The sequence below is a fragment of the Lonchura striata genome, chromosome 5 (genome assembly GCF_050655825.1).
Source record: "Lonchura striata isolate lonStrDom1 chromosome 5, ASM5065582v1, whole genome shotgun sequence".
NCBI classification, from domain to species: Eukaryota; Metazoa; Chordata; class Aves; order Passeriformes; family Estrildidae; genus Lonchura; species Lonchura striata.
In genome coordinates this window covers 21,078,596-21,093,748 of record NC_140707.1, presented here as the reverse complement: position 1 = coordinate 21,093,748, position 15,153 = coordinate 21,078,596, and the positions used below count along the sequence as shown (strand labels likewise).

At 47.5% G+C, this 15,153-nt stretch overlaps 1 protein-coding gene and 1 long non-coding RNA gene across 5 annotated transcripts in view; one reads left to right on the top strand and one right to left on the bottom strand.

Moving 5' to 3' along the window:
- Nucleotides 1–8,981, bottom strand: part of BUB1B (BUB1 mitotic checkpoint serine/threonine kinase B) — a 42,350-nt gene extending 33,369 nt beyond the window's left edge. The window contains exons 1-2 of the mRNA XM_085580053.1: nt 8,759–8,981; nt 3,134–3,228 (exon numbers count right to left, since the gene is read on the bottom strand). The gene's annotated coding sequence lies outside the window, so the exon portion shown is untranslated. The remainder of the gene's footprint in view (nt 1–3,133; nt 3,229–8,758) is intronic.
- A 795-nt stretch (nt 8,982–9,776) lies between these two features.
- The window catches only part of LOC146767270 (uncharacterized), a 63,675-nt gene continuing 58,298 nt past the window's right edge, over nt 9,777–15,153 (top strand). For 3 of the 4 annotated variants that reach the window (XR_014955543.1, XR_014955544.1, XR_014955542.1), the window contains exons 1-2: nt 9,777–10,320; nt 12,495–12,542. This is a non-coding gene — a long non-coding RNA (uncharacterized LOC146767270). Of the gene's footprint in view, nt 10,321–12,494; nt 12,543–12,618; nt 12,759–15,153 lie in introns of those variants that run through there. The other variant, XR_014955541.1, reaches the window with a different exon arrangement.

The window sequence follows — 15,153 nt, the reverse complement described above, 5'->3', positions numbered from 1 at the left end:
CGCACTGGTGGGGCCGTCAGCAGAAGTTTATCATCACTGCAGTCATCTTTAGGCAGAGGAGAAGAGAATGGGTTTGTGGTAACCAGGGGTGCAGGTGCACACGGCACAGGCAGAGTTGCAGGGATAGGAGGCATGGATGATGGCTGCTGCACTTCTAGTTTCTCGCCCGTCCTTTCCACCTGCGAACTTGATGTGGCACCTACTCGCCCAACCGCTCCCTTTTGAACTTCAGTATCACTGGGCGTCTTGGCACATGGTGCCTGTGGTGCCTCAGCTGCTGTTTTTGCATTTTGCTCAGGTTTCACCAGTTTCAAGGTATCCAGCACCAGCCTCCAGGTAGTCATAATATTTTTAGCAGTCTCATCGCCACGAGAGGCTGAATCAAAAATCAATTCACCAGCCCGTTCCCAGTTTTTACTGATAAATGCAGTTTCTATGGTGGCATCTACTCCATGGTTGCGACACCACTGCAATAAAGCACGGAGTGCCTTTTTATCACATTTTATCCCACGATGGCCCAACATAGCGGTCCATATATTCACTATAGCTTTTTCTTCAGTTGACACTAGAGCTTTTTCTTTGGTTGACACTAGAGCTCCCATTGTCACCAGAGGCTCACCTTCTTAATTGCAAGTCCAGACCTTTGCAGCTCTCCACACTTCAGAGTATACTCCTTCACACTCTGGTGTCTCCTGATTCAGAGGATTCTGGACGGTTCACTCTGAGAGAAAGCAGGAGCTGGGACTCTCTGAGCTACCACCCTGTGAAAGGGCGTTGAGGCCAGGTGGGCAGCCCTGTTAAAGTCACACGTGTCCTCTGGGTTGGCACAAAGGGTCTTGTTCTTGTAGGAGCCTGTCACAATCGCATCCTCACTCAAACGTTCAATTCCATTCACCTCATCCTGGAGAAAAACAGAAGACACTGTGAAAGCCTGCAGACTTTATGACCATTTTTTCTTTATTTCAAAGATGAACATTTCTCTTCCCTTGCTTCCACTCCACCACCTTCCAATGTGAAAAGGACATTCAGCCTTCATTAACTCTACTTATCACAGAATCCCAGAATGCTCCAGGTCACAAGGGACCTTAAAGACCACTGACTTCCACCTCCTCACCATGGGCAGGAACACCTTCCACTAGACCAGGCTGCTCCAAGCCCCATCCAACCTGGCCTGGAACCCTTCCTGGGACAAGGCAGCCACAGCCACAACATGATATTTCCAGTATAATCTCATCATCATCCTGTCCAATTCCTGCCATGCCAGGCAGCAGTTTAGAATCCTTGGTTTTCACACGTGATGCCAGTCCAGACAAGCTGACTCAGTCTGACAGCAGCACAGGCTGCCTTGCTCTCTCCTGGGCAGGAAATCTGCCAGGGGCTGAAGTGTTTCCTTACACAGGCTGCTGTTGCTGCTCTGCTTTCCTTGGCACTCAGAGAATCCACAGGATCACAAACAGAGAGAGGCTGACGGGCACTTTTCTGCCTATGATCTGCTGAACAACTAAGAAGAAGTTACAGTCAGTTACCTATTTATTAAAGCAGCTTCCCATCTCCAACAAATTCCTCTCAAGAGTTTAAGTCTAATGATCACTTCAATCAACTAATTTCTACTACAGAACTAGCAATAAGCAATAGAACAGTAGTATTCTCCAGAATAATGGAGAGCAGCTTAAATAGTTCCAGGTTGAAGATGAAGAACTAAGAGTATTTCTTCATCATGGACTCTGAGAAATTAAATAAAAAATACCAATATAAACAAAACAAAACACACACCTCCACAGCAGTTAACACTTATTTCAGCTGCTACAGCAACAGTTTTGATGCTTCCATTTTCCTTCCCTTTGAAATCTAGGTCTTGTGTAAGTCTACCTTATATTCTGATTTGTCAAAGCAGAGGATTCATCAAATATAGAGAAAAATCAAACACACAGCCCATGGGGGAAACAGACCAACATCTGTAAAAAAGACCCCAAGAGGCTCTATCATATCCACAATTCTTCCAAAATAGCATAACCAACATTACTTCAAATAGTTAATACCCTGTCCTAAAAGTGCTGTTTCTAGCAGGTGTCCATCATACCATGAGGAAATTGATTCATAGACAGGGAAAAAATGAACTTTTACGATTTCAACAACAGTATCTCAACCTACACACCAAGTCTCTGCCTAAGTTACTTAGAGCTCACTTAGCCTGGTGCTCAGTTCTACCCACTCCATCCCTCTCCCTGCTATGAAAAGCTGCTGCCTTCCATAAGTAACAAATCTTCATCCCAGAGAAATGATAATGCCAAGAGATTTACTCCATCACTGACTTGGATGAGAAAGAAACAGCCTTACACTTTAAACTGGAATGCAGATTTTACTTATTTGTCAACTAAACAATGGCACCGCCAGAGGCACAGCCATCCTGCAATCCACATGCAAATCCCTGCTGCTCACCACCTCCCAGCATTCCTGGGTTCCATGCAGTTCAGACCTCTGGGAACTGTCACTAATACCAAACAGTCTTTTCCACTCCTCTCTCAGAAGGAGCCTGTCTATTCCCTGGCCATCGTTACCCACAGAAAGGTAGAGCAACCTTCCAAAATAACGTGTTTTCCTCTGCTCTAACTGAACCACCCCATCTCCTGGGATTTATCAGCATTTCAGGGAGCACTGTACAAGCAGCACACTCACTCCTCCACGACCTAAGCAACACAGTTGGCATGGCAACTCTGACAACTTATTTCAGAATAGAACTCCAGATATGCTGAGCACAGAGTTCCCAAGACAGAAAAAAACCAGCCACATGTGCTGCCTCCATTTGGGCCTCTTTCACAGCAAACAGCACCCTAAGACAGGTAGCTTGTGGTTTTGTGTAAACACACTGAGTTAAGCTATTAAACTCATTAGCATATATGAATATGATATAGGCTCCCACATCATGAGCAGCACTGAACATTTCCTATGTCCTTATGCAACCTCTGCTGAAGCCTCTGTCATCAAGCTGCAGCACTAATTGCTTTCAGGCTGACAGATTTCTAAATTCTTCTAGCTCAAGAGGCTTAAGTACTCGGCAAAACCAAGTCCCAGTTTTAGACAGCAGTTTTGACAATTCCAAATGCAATCCCCCCAGCTCCAACTCAACACTCACATCATTTGGGGCTGAGCTGACTCGTCCACATAGGGGGTGAAACTGGGCAGTGGGTGGGGCACTTCCAAACCAGAGCTCACAGAGCTGCGAGGACGCTGCGGAAGGAAAGGCAACATTAACAACACAGCGATTCATTTCACTCTCCACATCCCTCTGCATTCTGCATCTCCCTTTTCCTCATCTTCTGCTCATTTGGAGGTTTTCTTTTATAGAAAATTAAACTTGATGGAGACTTTTCCAAGAAGAATTCTCTTCTGACACAGTCACAGCCCACCAACTGACCACTGGCAAGTAAATGGCAAGGCATGCACTTCCTGCATGTCCTCCCCAGCCCAAGTTCCTCTTATGCTGAGGGAATGTTTTGTACATATTGAGGGAGATATATATACATTATCCTGGCCAGGCTGGGTATTCCTTATTTTCCACAGATGCCACATTTCTTATACAGCCAAGATTGTCCCAATTCTATGATAATATTCACTCCCTGTCCACAAACAACCTCCAGACTCTGAGTTTGGTTTCTTTTTTTTTATTTTCTCATCAGAGGCCATTGCAGTACCACAAAAATCCCTTAACAGTGTTATGAATGAAGTTCAGTATGTCTAGCTAATAAACAAGATTTAATTTTACAGCAATTTTAATTGAACAGCAATTTTATATAAATGAATACAATCAAGTATATCATATATAATGAAGCATATAAAAATTTGGCAGTGATTAATTAAATATGATTAAGGTTCGTATCAAGCATAAGTAAAACTGATCGGGGTAAGGGGAGGGCTTCTTACCCTGTCTCACATACGAAACAAAGTAATCCAAACACACCTTATATACCGTATGCTAATACATATTCGATCAACATTTTTCTGTAAATCTCCTATTTTGATTGATTGTTGATATCCACAACACTATATTGCATAGCAGATGCTCCACTGGTTGCTAGGGGGTCTCCTATCTTTTCAGTGGTCTTTTCAGAGGGAGGCTTGATGTCTTCCTCTCTGCCCTCTGGATAACATTTACAGATTGTACATGCACACTAAGTTTTGTGTTATATACATAAACATTATGTTCCAAATAGGCCTTATTATTTCATAGATAAAACCACAACTTGGATTCCATACTAGGAATCATCCCAGCTTTGCTCATTCCAAGGCTGATTCTGTTTTCTGGAATTGTCCCAGCTTTGTTCATCTCAAGGCTGATTCTGTTTTGGGATCTTGTTTATCTCAATACTACATCCTGTATCCTGTTTTTTACATGTAACTTTTAGAAAAGGACCCATCTGCTTTGTAACACTAATCACATATACTTTTCCTTTTTACTTTATAACAATTGTTTTCTAAAATATTTACATTGTTACAATTCAGTTAGCACTAATTATATCCATTTATCACAATAAATTCCGAGGTCTGACAGCAATTGAGAGACAGGACTTCACTTGGTGCAAGCAAGAAGCCAAATTATAGTTTCTACAGCTCCGTTTATATACTCTTACAGCTTCGGGTAGAATTTTCCACTGCCAAAGCGATAACCACAATATTTATGTTTCCTGGTAACACTGCTCAACCACAGTCTTGCATGATTTCCTTTAGACAAAGCACAACATTCTTTCTGGTTTCTCCTTTACAGTCCTGTGTGCTGTTCTGAGGACTTCGGGCCCACCAGGTGTAAGATGTCCACACCATACATTGACTGTGTAATACTGAAGCGTTAAGTGGAATAAATAGACTCCACAACTCGATGTAGTTATGAAGTGGGTATGTACGTCAGCTCTCGGCACAAGCGAGATAGCTCTCCAAAAACTTGTGCCCTGAGCTGCCGTCTCTCACACGTTTATTCACAAAGGTGTTACATTACACAACTTTCCTATGCATATTCAACCCCCGGCCCCGCCTGTCTTCCCCTCTCATGCTAAATAGGTCCACGCCCTTCTGGGCATGCATGGTTTGCTGTGGTGGTCCTGCGGGCGTCCCTGGTGGTCTTCTGAGGCTGAAGACCGCAGTCTTCCTCTGGATTGAACTTTTTAACTTTTCCCCTCTGCGCATGCGCTTTTCGTCCTTTGGGGTCTTATCTGAGATGTCTGTTAGCCTTGACATGATTGGAGACAGAGGGGGTCTCCTTATCTGGGTTCTTTTCCTTCCCGGAAACAGATGGGCCTTTGTCTGGGTTCTATGCATTCCCTGGTCTTCCCTGGTATTGCCTTTATGCAGAAAGCTCCAAAGATTTATATCTCCCTATGTCCCTTGTACCATGGCAGATGACTCTTTCATGATACATTCATTTTGTTAGCTCAAGTGAACTCCGAAAATCTCTACTTCAATACTTTTTGCTCTACGGCTCAGCTGTCCCCCACAGAGGTCCATTAGTAAAAAGAAGAGGTAGAATTTAGTCTGACAACACAATACTCTCAACTGCCTATTGAAATTGCCTGAGACTCTTCAGTACAAAAAAAATTACATGCTGGGAGTACTTCACAAACTCACTCCTCTTTTCCATCATTTCCCAAAATGCTTCCTGGGGCATCATGAAATCAGCAGGAAGAGAAACCACTTCTTCCCTCTGCAGGTTTTACAATGTCAGAGCATTCACCAAAGGCTATTCTTGAACTGCCCTTCAGTGGGGCGGAATTAAACATCTTTGTCTCTTCTACCAGAAACAGGATATTTTATTTAATTAATTCTAAGAAATTTCATTAAGAGGGGAGCAGAGACTACTCTAAGGCCAGACATTAAAAGAAATATGGAAGCATTCAGAGACCACAATGAATGTTTTAAGCAGCACAAACAGACAGGTAAAAGAAATTTTATCTTAATAACTCTTCCTCGCTCTTCTCAGCTATATTAAATCCATTATTTAGTTAACTTTTCCATTCATTTAACCAAACTGCTTTCTATCTGAAAACAACATTCCTGGAGCTTCCCTAAATTTTAGCTTGGTTGCATCCCTCCCCCATTTGAGCATTTCTTAACAAGCTGCACTTATAACAATGTCCATATTGAGAAGATTAAAATATTTTCATCTCAATGCCCAAGGGTTTTAGCTTTTATGTCTTCTTCATGTGTTTGTGATTCTGTAGATTGTTAAATGCCTCAGTGCAACCTCCCGTACTTTCCCACATTTCTTTCCCACAGTGAACAGGCGCTTACTGACACATTCCTAAAATTTTGTTATCTCTTGCTTGTTACTTCTCCAAGGACATTTTATTTTGCAATCATTGGCATAATAAAGGTAGGGGAGGAAGGCAAAAGACAGAGGGGAGATTACCTAAACAGCTGCTCCTCTCATTGGACAACAGTGGGCAGATATTCCAATTGCCCAATCCTATCGACTGCAAGGATCAAATTCTGAACACTGGCTTTTGCCATATTGTGTACCTGAAGGCTTTCAAGGGAAGCTTTGCTTTTACATTGTCATTCTAACATGGTCTGGAAAAGCTTGTGTTCCACACCACGTCACCAACAGAACAGACCACTGGGGACACAAGCTTCATAAAGACACCCGAGGACATCCAGGCATCAATCTCCCGGCTTGCTAGTCTCCTTCTCTCAGCTACAAAAACATGGCAACACTGCGGCTTAGCTGAGCACCTGTGAAACAAACCTGAGCTCACAGGATTGATTCCCTTCACACAAGGTCTTCCATCACTTCTCCACAACAGCCTAAACACCTGTAGCACAGCTGTTCCTTTTGATGTTTACTTTAAGCCATTGGAAGCTACTCTCTGTCATCCTATTGCCAGGATAAATACTCCATTGATACAGCACTTGCATTCTTTTGATCTGCGCTCTTCTGTGTTCCTCACAAGCACTTCCAAACAAGATGTGCAGAATGCTGCACATGCCTTCTTTGCACAAGGCAGCCAGCAAGTTCTTCCTTCAGGTTCTATTTTCCAAAATAATTCAGCTCTTACGCTTTTATCTTACTGATTTAATTAATGCTTGGCTTCTCTCCCCTTCCCTGGATCATGTTTTGCCTCTTACATTCCTTTTCCGCCCACCAAACATTTCAGCAAGCCACCTCTGCCAATTCTTCTCCTTAGCAAGAATTCCCTTTTCTTGATTTTAAAACTCCAGAGTTTTTGAACCTTATTTGACCAATATCAGCCTGCTAAACCTGAACAGAGTACACATGGCCAGGGACTCTCCTTTAGGAAAGTATCCATTCACAAGAGCATGCAGTGACAGGACAAGGGGGAATGGCCTTAAGCCAAAGGAGGTTGGCTTTGGATGAGATACGAGGAAGAAATTCTTCCCTAGGGGGGTGCTGAGGCCCTGGCACGGGTTGCCCACATAAGCTGTGGCTGATCCATCCTTGGGAGTGCCCAAGGCCAGGTTGCATGGGGCTTGGAGCAACCTGGGCTAGTGGAAGGTGAAAAGGGATGATCTATAAGGTCCCTTCCAGCCCAAAGTGCTGCTGTGTCCACCTGAAGCCTCCTGGTCTCTCCCAGCCAGCTCAGGCATGGCTGTGGGGAGCAGCTAGGGCTGAGCGCTAATGCAGTCAGCCCTGAGGAGGAGGACGAGGAGACGAGGAGAAGATCTGTGGAAGAAGGGAGCAGACTCCCCATCGGGGCAATAGTCCACAGTTTATTACAGGGCTCCAAGGAGACCTACGCTCCAGGGGATACTACCAAAAAAAAGCCCACACAGGACTGTGGTAACAACGTAGAAAGGGGAGAGTAAGCAGGGGGAAGGGATCACCCACCGATCAATGAAGGGATTTGGGGGAATGGAAGGTGGGGGAACAGACAGATAGAAAATCCAATTGATGGAAATCATGGGAGGGAGCCCTGGCCCTCACTCAATCACTCGACACCCAGGCTAGAAGTTTCTGGAGGAGTGGAATGGGAAGCCAAGTGATGGACAATGAGCCAAGAAGGGGACAGGGGAATGACTTGGCAGTTTTGGGATGACTGACATTGGGGAAAGAAGTGGGAAAACTTGGGGTAAACTATTGTGGGCAAGTGGGGGGTAGAGGGACAAACCATTACAGAATATGTATATAGAACATAAAATATAAATCCACAATACAACATCAAACAATTTCACGATTCTATAATTTAATCTGCATTTGCAAAAGGCACAAACCACAGGCAAAGGAGAAAGACAAAACCTCAGTTTCGGGGTTTAGAAGTCATTAGCTTACACACACCTTCCTCTTTTCCTCACCCATTTTCAGCCACCTTACCCTGCTAGATTTCTAAGGTCCTGCACAGAGTTCTTTCTGCAGGCTGGACATCACCTCTCCCTGACTGTTGGGCTGCACATTCTCCCTGAACAGGAGGGAGCAGCTGTCTCCCGGGACATAAGCACCTCTCCTTTAATCCTGCCTTTAAAAAGAAATGGATACCTCTAACGCTGGGTACTGACCTGAAACCTGACAGAGACGGCTTTCTCCAGATCATTTACCTCGAATTTCTGTACAGACAAACCACACTGCTTAGATTCCCAACTATTAGAGGGACTTGGGGGTTTAATTACCCCCGTCCGGAAATACACGGGAAAAAAAAGCCCATCTTGACAATGAAGAACGGCAAGCAGGCAATATTATCAGCAAAAGCCACAAAGACTAAGCCACCTCCCTCGCTACCCATTCCTCCTTTCCCTGCCCCGAGACCCTCCTCCTCACCCTCCTCACAGGGGCTGCCGACGGCCGCGCTCCGGCCAGGGGGAGCCTCAGCCAGGCTTAGTCGGGACCCTCTGGATCTTCCCCAGTCAGGCGAGCGGGGGCACAGCCCAGCCTCGACCCCCGCCGGGGGGCGGCGGGGCACAGCGGCGGGGACTCCCTGCGGCACCCATGGGAGGTTATTGCTTCCCCGGACGCACCGCCCCACGCCGGGGCCGGGCACCCCGCGCTGTCCGGGCAGCCCCAGCGCCGCGCCGCGCGGAAAAACGTCTCAGAGCGCCAGAGCCGCGAGCGCCAAGTGCCTCACGCCCTAAAGCCCCCCACGGGTCCCACACAGACACAAACCCTCGCAGACCCCCAGAGACACCCACAGCCCCTCACACCTCACGGACTACAGCCCCTCACCGATCCCCGAGTGCCCCTCAGCCCCGCGCCTCACGAATCCCGCAGCTGTCGGTCCCGCACACCGCACAACCTAGAGCCCCTCAGCCCCACACGGGCTACACACCTCACGGCTCCCCCAGCGTTCCTCAGCGGCACGGCACCCATCCGTTCTGCAAACTTCACAGCCCCACACAGACTCCACTGATCCCCCAGGGCCCCTCACAGCCCCTCAGTCCAAATCCCCTACTCCAGAGGTGCGCAACCCTCACGGATCCCACAAACCTCAGCCCCGCGCATCTCACAGCCCCTGACATCGCCGCAATCCTCCACGAACCCCACAGCTCTAATCCCCCTCATAGCATCTCAGCCCTCACCCCTTTACCTCACAGCTTCTCAGGCCGTCTTAGCCCAGAGCTCGGGAGGCTCCGCGAACCCTTCCCGGACCCGCCCCCACCCGGCCGGACGTAGTGCACTCAGGTCCCGCCGTGTGAGCGCCCCACACGACACTTTCCCGCCAGCAAAATGGCGAAGTACGGCCGCCGCCTTAATATTCAAGCCGCTCCCGCCTCCCCATTGGTCACGCCCCGCGCCCCGCCCCGCCCGATTGGCGCCGGCCTGCATCGGCCCGAAGCATCACGGGAAATGCAGTTCCCGCCTCACCAATGCCAGCCGGCGGGGAAAAATAAGTGATTTCAAAGTTAATGCTCTCGCAGTTTATCTCATCTGAAAGGAATATTCCTGTTCCTGCTGGCGTGTGTTCTCGCCCTTTCCTTCTGCTAACCGCTGGTACTCACTGATTCTCCACGTTATTTCTCTGTCTTAAATTCATCCTGTCGTTTTTCATGAGGCGCTCACTTCCTGTAACTGGCGATGAGTTCTGCTTTGGTGTCACAGAAACCTCTCACTTTTTGGATGAAAAATACATAGTTAGCCACTCCCAAAGTGGCTCCCAGAAGTGTATGGCTGTGCCAGAGGGACTCAGGGCTGGGAAGAGAACTGGGCAGCACTGGGAACCCTGAGCCTACAAACAACTCCAGCGGGCAAAGGAACAAACATTGGAGAGATGGAGAAACAATAGGAGGAGCTGGAAGGGGAAAAACTAGCCTGGAATTTGGCTTTTGGTGTTGCTGCATCTGGTCTGTCACCTCCAGGCATGAAACTGGACTTTGAACATGTCCATGGTGAGTTGTGTGTTCTGTTCATGGGAACACCGACCAGGGAAAATAGGATGTAAAGGCTTGAGGCAGACCAGAGGGGTCATTGAGCCTGCAGGATCATAGCAAGTGCTGCCCTGGAAAATTCCAAGTAATCAAAATATGAACTCATTAAACTTAACTTTTTAAAACTTCATTCAAGATAAAAAAAAAATTGAAATTACTTTGGTAGAAGAGCACCTCTGGAATTAAAATCCCTGTAAGCAGAAAAGCCATGAGAAATGGGTGCTGGCTCCTGGAGTCCTGGTCTTTTCAGGCAGGTTTTGTACTGATTGAAAGGCAGTTTTGCCTACTGGGACCTGCATCCCCTTAGAAGGAGAAAATGTGGGAAGAGTGCAAGGGGGAAGACAGTTGTTGACATCAGCCCTTGAATTTAATTTCCACTCAGAGGGTCTGTGCTGCTTGAGGTCCAAGGGAAATCAGTCCTGGAGTACCTGTATGTTCACCTGTTGAGCTTGAAGGACACAATGGGGATGTGCTGCAGTGGCTGGAGTGAGAAATAGTGGAAGCTCTTTGCTGGCTGCTTGTTGCCCACCTTCTCCTCAGTCCCCTGGAAGTCTAGGTCCCCACATGTCACTATTGTTTTTCCAGTGGTTTTGCTGAAGGGTTTCTAAATGTAGCAGTGGGATTTGCTGCAGCTGGAATTTATTTCTGTTTCCGGAGGTGTCTCATTGTATGGTCTGTGATTTACCAGTTCCCATGCTAGGTTACCTGCAGTAGAAGCACGCAAATGAAGTCAAGGGCCTGGACTGGGATGCCCCAGGCCCCTGCCAAGCACCAGGATTGCTGGTCTGTGTTGATTCTCCGCAGTACCAGTGTTGATTCCCAATTAATGTTAGAGCAAGGGGCAGAAAATGCCACTGCTCCAGGGCTGAACTGTCTGCAGGGACTTGCTGGATGAGCAGGAGTTATTGCTGTAGACTGAGGCCTGATGCCTGCATCCTGTCCAGCTGTGAAAAACTGCATTGACTTATTTGTTCATCAAGAGTATGGAATTAGGGTAGAAGAAAAGTGTGGGGGTTGGTGCATAGAACTTGCAGGCTTGGGTAAAGCTGGTAACCACAAGCAAATATTGTGAAACAATGTAATGACTATATATATAACAAAGATCTTGCAGGACTGGCTGGAACTGATAACCGCAGCAGGAGACCCATTACCCCACTTGTGAAATTAACTGTTGCTGGAACTGATAACCGCAGCAGAAGGAGACCCATCACCTCACTTGTGAAATCAGCTGTTGCCAGCCTAGTACAACCAGAGGAGATACGAATGCGAAGCTCTCAAGAAAAGTATAAAAAAGTGACTGAAGAGAGGGAGGGGTGTCAGCTCTTGGGGAGCGTGGACTCCCTTGGCTACACCCAGCGCTGTTTGCTTGTTATCGCTTGCTATAATTAATAAAATTATTAATTGATCTTAAAAGGCTGAATCGAATTATTTGCCTCAATTTATAACACAGCCAGCAAGGATTGTTCCCAAATGCCTTCCCCTGACTTGACAGGGTTGTGTTTCTCCAAGCCCCAATGCTGTTTCAGTGGTGCTGTGTGCCTTTGCCTGCTGTGAGCAGCTTTGTGCTGCAGCTCAGTGAAGTCAAACTCAGTGTTTATTTGTGTGTGATAAAAGTCTCTGTAAATTACTCTCAACTGCTCCCCCTCTGGAATGGCTGCATCCCTGGATTGTGACTAACTTGGGTATGCTCCTGCAGCAGTTCTCTGGAGAGGACAGAGCTGAGAGCCCTAAGCAAAGGGAGAAAAGGTCCATCAAAGTCAGGGCAGTGCTCACAGCATGGATCTGTCCTTCTTTTTGCAGTTTTCATGATTGAGGAACAGAAACAAGGAAAACAGGCTCTGTTTCTTTGTTCTCTCCCTCTCTCTCCTCACAACTCCCCTCACATGCTCTGTGTGCAAAGGACCCATGTCCCTGAGCAGCATTCCTGGGCAGCTGCCACCCCCTTCTTTACAAATAAAGGGCAAAGAGCAGCCAGGTGCACAGGGGTCTTTAGGAAGTGCCCATCCCTGACTGCGTCTCCCTGAGCTTGCTGTAGTTCTCTTGCCTGTTATCAGCTGCACTGAAGAGACATCCATGGCCTGGAGTTATTCTAGGAAAGTCACCCTATTTAATTTGTTCAAAATTTATGTTCACAGATGCTCAATTTCTGACAGAAGACTTAAGGACCTGGGGACACTTAAATGGTGAGTAGCTGACATGCTGGGATTTGGCCTGCGTGCCACTAAACCCATGCATTAATTTTGGTTTTCTTTGTTACAGGTGGGGCCTTACACAGTGGCTGAGGTGGACTTGTTTTGCATTCAATAGAGTCTCATGTTGCCACTCATCCAAAAGTTAAGAGGGGGTCTATGATCTGGAGATGGGATGATAATAGTGTAGGGGATTGGAAATTCCTGGGAGAGATTTAAATACCAGCACAGAGGAAAAGGGATGCCCACTGAGAGGCCTCTTAGGACAGCTAAAGGGAGCTGGCTCTTCTTTTGATTGCAGTACTGAGCAGTTCCAGTCAATGTTTAAATGAGCTTGTGTGCTCCTGTTAACAAGCAGTGTTTTCACCTTGAAATTTGATATGTTTTTTTTTTCTTTAGGTTTTTTTTTTTCCCACAACTGAATAATCCCTTTCATGAATAGTCCATGTTGTTCTACACAGCTGCTTTGGTTATGGGTCAGAGAGAGAGAAGGGAAATGACTTTTTATGATCTTGAAATTTTTACAGACAGAAATGGGATGTCATCTTGCTCCTCCCCAAAGCACTGCAGGCATATGGGAGTAGGTCAGTGCTGGCACAATTGTCTGAGAAATGACAGCATTTAAGAGGTATAAGTGTTAATAACAACTCTTTGTCTCTTGGTCGCAAAGATTCAGTCCTGCAGTCCCAGGCTGAGGATGTAAAAAAGGAACTTCTGTTATTCATGGAAAACTTTCTGCTATTCCTGGTGCAGACTTTAAAATTTTTCTATGGTTTACTGTCCAGTATCTGTACATAGAGAATGGCTGATTTGAGGTAAAAATTGAGATAATCAGTAGTGCATAAATAGGGAAAACGTCAGGAGTGAACTTGAGGTGGCCTTTAGTGAAGAGCATGAATATTTTGAAGTAAACTGTGGCAATCAGTAGTGCACAGGTAGGGAAAGCTTTGAGATAAAATCGGAGGTAATGTTTAAGGAAGAGAATGAACATACTTGAGGTAAAAATCAGGCAATCAGTAGTGAACAGAGAGGAGAAACAATTACAGGTAAAACTGGAGATAATCTCCAGAGTAGGGAATTAATACTTTCTTGCAAAAATGAGGAACTCAGAAGCTGCACAGCCAGGCACGGAAGCTATTCCACACAGATTAAACTGTCATGAGCCAGGGCACTCTGGGGCATCCTGGAGGACCTGCAGAGAGGAGGGAAGACACAGTTACAGCTCTGACCCTGCTCCTGGCTTTCCCAGGGGCCATGAACACCATTTCATCCTGATCCTGAGAGCTCCAAGGAAATTAACCACTGAGCATACCATGTTCCTGACACTCCTGGCCTGGAACCACAGCCCAGCAGCTTTCTGTGGGAGCCTGAATTACTTGTGTAGGTCAGTTCCCCCTCAATTCTTGCAGTCTGGGCAGTTCCAGGACATGTCCGATCCCTTCCCTAGGCTGCTGCCACAGATGGAATCTGCACTCTCAGCTCCAGCCCTCACCCACTGCCACACTCACCCCACTGCTCCTGGCCAGGGGAGCTGAACTAAAATCTGGACACTTAAATTTTAAGGGAAACAACCTCAACCTAACTAACTTGAGAGTAAAAAGGAATGCCTGTATTTACACATATCCAGGAAAAACAGTCCTCCAGGAAAGCTCTGATTGGCTGCTCCCGGGGCGGGGCGGCGGGAAGGAGAGCGGCTCTGATTGGCTGCTCCCGGGGCGGGGCCGTGGGAGGAACAGCGGCTTTGATTGGCTGCTCCAGGGGCGCGGCGGGGGGAAGGAGAGCGGCTCTGATTGGCTGCTCCCGGGGCGGGGCGGTGGCAAGAAGAGCGGTTCTGATTGGCTGCTCCCGGTCGCCTTGGCGACCCAGACGCCGCCATTGTCCCCAGCAGAGCTTGTCCGGGGCTCTGCCGGCCCCGGGGACTCCCGGCCACGGGGTCTCCGGTCCTCAGAACCACCCGGGGGTCTTCCCCGCGGCCGGCACGGCGCCCGACCCGCCCTCAAGCCGCCCGTCCCTCATGGCCGCCGGCGCCGCAAGATGGCGGCGGGCAGGCCGTGAGGGGAGGGAGGCGGCCGTGAGGGGAGGGAGGCGGCCGTGAGGGGAGGCTCGGAGCCGCGGCACTGCTGCCCCGCTGCAGGAGCGCAGCGCTCTGCGGTCCCTCCCCTGCCGTCGTGCAAGGTTCGAAATGTCGGGCACAGCTCCAGCTGCTGAGAGAGCCCCCGGCCCAGCAGGGCAGCTGTTTTGGGCTCTTCGTTTGCCTAAACTCTATTTCGGCTGTAGAGGAGCTGATCTTGTTAGTGTGGTCCTACTTGGAAATTGAACTCCTCAAAACATCTACAAAAGGCATTATCAGTTATTTCAACTGAGTAACTTAATTATTGGGGGAAAGAAAAAACAAAACTTTTGCCTTCTGAAACTGAGGACAGCTCTTGGCTGGAATTGGAGAATCTGTGTAACAGGCCCTGAGTCAAGAGTTTATGCTGTTCCCTCTTTTTATATTGTTCCACCTAGGATGGCTTCCACAGTCATTCCCCTTCCAGATGGGCACAAATGTGCTTTTGTACAGCCTTGTCATGCTTAGCCCGTATTTAAAACACAGCTATCCAGG